The sequence below is a fragment of the Helianthus annuus genome, chromosome 11, assembly GCF_002127325.2.
Source record: "Helianthus annuus cultivar XRQ/B chromosome 11, HanXRQr2.0-SUNRISE, whole genome shotgun sequence".
In the NCBI taxonomy this organism is placed as follows: Eukaryota; Viridiplantae; Streptophyta; class Magnoliopsida; order Asterales; family Asteraceae; genus Helianthus; species Helianthus annuus.
Genome location: NC_035443.2, coordinates 120,054,207 through 120,059,691, shown reverse-complemented (window position 1 = coordinate 120,059,691; position 5,485 = coordinate 120,054,207). Strand labels below are relative to the sequence as shown.

Sequence of the window (5,485 nt, the reverse complement as noted above, 5' to 3'; positions counted from 1 at the left end):
GTTTAAAAACGCATATACATGGTAAATCAAGAGGTTAATTGTAATTGTGATAATCTGCTTTTGTTCTTTGAACTTCGAAATTTTGTCCCTTGGGTTTCTTGGTATTTAATTTTACAGTTTTCCCATAAAAGTTGGGGTTTGAAAAGGCTTTTGCATTAAAAGATTGCTGTTTTGAAATATACATTAATATGTTTATATTAAATGTACACGTTTTCATAATTACAAATTTCAGTATATAAACTCATAGTCACTTCACCTGTTTTTCATCACGTTTTCCTACGAAGATATCATACTTTCAGGAAAGTCAAGTAATATAGTTTATTCAAATGGCGTCATTCACAAATGCAAAATCAGATGATTTAAAGCAACGTTTTGTCAGGCAAATCGAGGAACAGGTGTATGAAGATAGGGCTACTCTTCAAGAGTTGAAGAGATGTTTTGATGGATTGCAAGTTGGCCTATTCACTAGAGAGCAGGTTTCCAGAGATCTTATGCGGATGCCTTCAATTTCTGTTCGTGAGCTTTGTGTTGTCAGTAATAAAGAGTGCGATGATAGAGACGTGGAGTTCATGGCGATGCTGAAGGACATACATCGAGAGGTTCAGCAATCGATGGAGTTGAAGCTAAAGTTTCTTAATTCTTGTTGTTATTGTTAGATTTGAACTTTAATGTTGTTCAGTATGTGACGTAATTATAGGAGTTTTAGTTTTAATGTCATGAATAAATGAATAAATTTTAATTTTATGAATCTATGTTGTGTTTTAGTTTTACTTATTTAGTGTTTGAGTAAGATTTAGATTATGTTGATGTTGAATTGTGTCTGAACATCTGTTTGGTAAGTCAACAGAGGTTTAATAGTATCAAGGGTTGGTTTGATGGTGAACAGATGAATGCAAAGATAAAACAAATGTTTAGAATTTGATCATTGATAGCAGTTTTTTGAAGAATCTGTGCTCCTGCAAATTACAGAGAGTCAATATTTGGAGTTGTAAAAGGTCTGTTGTAGTTAAAGTTTGGTAAAAGAGAACATTTGCTGATGAGGGGTTTGAAGATCTTGATATGTGATAGGGGAAAATAAGTGTGTAAAACCACAACTAACGTGGTCTACAAAGATATTCTACAAAATCTATAGTCGTTGTAGAAATAGCATTTTGGACAAAAGTCTTTTCATGTATGAAGTAATTTGGTATGATCTTTTGCACATCCTATGAACATGTTCCTTTTATCTAATAATAATGGATGCTATTTTAGAGTATTGTTTTAAAAAATAGTATACATGTTTAAAAATTGATAGCTTTAACAATTATAAAACAATGAAAGGTAAATAAGAATAACATATATATAAAAGACAAGGAATAACTAATGCAAGTAATGCTTTCAACCGTTAGTCATTAGGAACACTACATGTTCTTAATACATAGTCTGCAGTGTTTCAGTAACATATGCAACCAAAAACTTATCTATACATACACCCTTCGTACCACTAGGGTCAAAACTACACTATCAACTTTTACAAAAGAGTTTTAAGCAAACTAACAACCACAAACAAAAAACATTGTTTCCATACATAATAACATTATCCGCAAAGGCCCCACAACCATTCAGTCAAACAAGAAAATACCTTTACCCATGACGAACTTAAGGGTAAACTCTTCACGAGGAACCATCTTTTTATCCTTCACAAACTGTTTCATGTCTTTTATGTAAAACTGACCATCAGGAGACTCGATACCAACTCGAACATCCCAAACATTTCCAGCAGCATCTACAATCTTTAAACTCCTCTTCCTATCCAAGCCAAGTTTTTTAGCGAGAGCTTTTTTAATGCGCTGTAACAAACAACAAATAATATTAAGAAAGATAGTATTATAATATGGTTAATACATCCTAAGGTCCTGTTAGTACCTTTTGGTTACAGAAACTTACAAAATGATTGTCCACACGGAAAACTACTGGAATAGTTTTGTCGTTCGTGGTTACAGGGAGCATATCAGCTTCATTGCCCTTAGTTATGTCATCCACATCTTCACCATCAGAAATACTGATAACCTCTTCTACAACTTTTTCCTTAACAACAGCATATAATTCCGGTGGCAACACTAAGCAGCATCCTTGGAACAATTGAAAACGGGCTTATCAAAAGTGTGAAGATCAATCATTTCAAACACAAGCAGATGCTCATCACTTAATGACAATTTCTTCTTAATCCGATCCCATCCAGTTGTTATGTAAAGCTGATTGTCAATAACATCCATTCGAACAAACAATTTATGCTTCCCAGGACCTCTAATAACAACCGGATAGTTTGGAATGGTATTGTCCATCTTGTGATGTACAAATAAACGATTGATATGCTACAACGAGAAAAAAATAAATATTAGTAATTTCATATACTAACAACCAATAAATAACAAACCATAATAAATATATTGAACCCAGATTGTGAACTACATACCATAGCATCAGGTTTATCAAAAGCGCCATTGGGTCTGTAGTAAAAATAATCAGATGGAGCAAATGCAATATTGTCATAGAAATAAAATATCCGGAAACTTTCTAATGCTTCTTCATACTGAAATACGAGCCACGATCCAGATTGTAGTTTCAAAGTTTCAACTACGGAATACCACCCATTGTAGAAATAACAGAAGTTTCCTAAATCATATACCTTGACTTCAAACACTTGGCCATTAGTTGTCCGCACTTTGACAAAGCCAACTGGATAGTTAAACTCTTTAATCCATTGTTTATATTTTTTGGCAGAACCTATGTATAAATAAATTAAAATCAAAAACTGTCTAACATGATATTATAAAGAAAACTAAATTCGCCATAACCGAGATTAAAATACTAACCAAACATTTCCTTCGGTTGTCGTCCATTGATGTGTGAAATATGTATTAATTAAATTCAACAAGTTTTAAAAATTGGAAAAACCGTAAACCACACACTACCGGCAAGTGTACCGGTCGTAAGTAGTAAAACAAGTAAGTCCGAGTATCGAACCGTGGACACAATCTAGCGACTCTTGATACTGAACCTCTATCGAGCCCTAGCCTAATAAATTGGTTTTGTTTTGAGAAAAATATTTTTTAAACTAAAAAGCAATTTAACTAAATAGACGATCAAACAGCAGCAAGCGCAGGCGACTAAAGACTGGACTGAAACTCAAGTATGAGAAAAATAGGTTACCTAGGTAAGAATCCCTAGACTCATGAATAAAATCCTAACCTTGGTTCTGAATGAAGACTCTGCCTAACCTGATAAACCCCTGAAAGGTAAACCGAACCTGACAGTATGACAAGTGATGAAGTGCTAAAATGGACTGACTCGAGTTATCGACCACCAAGTCCCACAACTATCAGGTATAAAGCAATTTATTTACTAAAACCCTCAAATTATGAAGCAGAAATAACTAAGAACACCGAGACCCTAGGAAACTCTAGACGCGAATAAACAGATGAACCCGAGTTATCGGCCACCCAAATTGTCAAACAACGCCCAACTAATAACCTAGCAATTCTTGATTAGATTTCTCACCTCTAGAAGAGATTGCACGTTTTAATTAATTGGTTTTAATAATTATTAAACTTGAATTACATTTCTCACCTTCAAGGTCTAGACCGAAAAATTACAACCTAGACTGACTCCCGGCTCTAAAGTATATTTCTAAGTATCTAGAGCAATGGAACCAACATATAAATTATTAAGCCAATCAATACCAACACACAAATAATTAGAATCGGGTTCAAAAATTATAACATGTAAATCATCATATTCATTCAAAACCAAAAATTATTCATTCAAACAAATCGTCTAGTTCATCAACCCTAGGCAACCATAAAAAGTTTAGCTACTCATAGTCAAGAACGAAACAAAAATAAATTTAAAGCAAACGGGTCTAGAAAACATTGTCAAATATTCAAGTGCTAATAAACTGGAAATATAAAACATAGCATCTAACCGAAAGCTTTAATATTTTAAATCTTCTTAACTCCGAGCTTCTCCCTTTTTTTCCTTCTTTTGCTTCTCGGTCTAACTGTTTCTTCTCCTCTTGAATGTTGCGCCCAATAGTTGCCTCCTCTCTTTTTGCGGCTGCCTTCTGTCGTCCAGTCCCCTCGTCTGATATCCAGCCGTCCAAATATATATGGGATCTCTATTTCTTTGTGCCCAAGTCAATTAGGATATCATGACAACATCTATTTTTATTTTCAAGGCCCCAAATTCACCAAACTGGTTCGCTGGGCTTATACAATTTTCCACAGCCCAGTTCTTTAATTCGGTCAACAGGTCAAAGCCCTTCCTTCTTTTTTATTAGCTGCCAAAAATTGACCACAATAATAATATGGCCGCCAGTTATCTAGTAATGAATATTGCCACTCTCAAGAATCAAGCCACCATCTTTTTTTTAATATAAAATTCATCCTCTAATTATTATATTATGCAACCTTTTTTTTTTAGAAATATAATATATGGCAGCAACATTTTATTCCATAGATATAGCAGACTCGGCCCACTCGAGAAAAATTGCTAAAATTTAATTCGGTCACTGGCTCTCCACTCTTTTTGCGCTCCAATTGCACCAGGACCTGACCCAACACAAAATAATATAATAAAACACTAAAACTAAATAAAAACTATACAAAAACTATACAATTTACACGGGACAAATATGTATATTTTACCACACATCAAATATCCCCACACTTAAACCTTTTTCGTCCCTGAAAAAGAATCTATGCATACGGAATCAGAGATGGATAAATACTCGGGTCAAAAACTTATTTATACTTGTTAAAATCAAAACTTGTGTTAGCCACGATTGCAAATATGTTTGTCCCTTTAAACCCAAACTCAGTTCTAAGCCCCTTATCATGCAAATTTAGTTCAAGTGCGGTCAATCTACCTAAGGTCTCACGCTAGAAGCTACGGTCCACCTAATCCCGCCTCAAGCTTATAGAACAAAAGGAACGATCACTGGACCAATTCCCAACCGTCTTATATCAAAACCAAGAGAATTTAAAATCAAATATTTTTTTTCTTTTTTTTCAGCATTATTTTTTTCTTTCTTTTCATTTTTTTAAAGAGCGTCGACGTTGCTTTCCCTAACCCAGAGGCATTCCGGCTGTAGAGTCGCTATCCCCAACTCGGATTACTTAGGCTTCGGTACTTTTTTATTTGCAAGTTCGATTTCACACATCCTAGAGGTATTCCGGTTGTAAAGTCACTATCCCCAACCAAGATTACATAGGCCTGCGCTACTTTCATTCAGTTTCTAGCTCATTTTTTTTCTTATTTTTTTTCATGATTACAAGTTCTAACGGTTTTAACTTATAACGGTGTTCTTTATACTCTTATAGACAGTTTCAATTTCCCATTTTCTCTAGATGAAAACCCACTAGTAGACCTGTTGGTGCACTACATCTGTTGATTCCGTCTAGGTGTCTAGGATCAAGTCTTATACCATATTGCATAGCATAGGGCA

At 34.4% G+C, this 5,485-nt stretch overlaps 1 long non-coding RNA gene across 2 annotated transcripts; it reads right to left on the bottom strand.

The window, feature by feature from the left end:
• Positions 1–1,360: 1,360 nt before the first annotated feature.
• LOC118483929 lies at positions 1,361–4,142 on the bottom strand. Of its 2 annotated transcripts, none has more exons than XR_004872419.1 (4): positions 3,965–4,142; positions 2,456–2,766; positions 1,906–2,354; positions 1,361–1,829 (listed from the first exon to the last, which is right to left on the bottom strand). It is a non-coding gene; the product is annotated as an uncharacterized LOC118483929 (long non-coding RNA). The 2 variants fall into 2 exon arrangements; XR_004872420.1 differs by having other exon boundaries at positions 1,927–2,354.
• Positions 4,143–5,485: the final 1,343 nt, after the last annotated feature.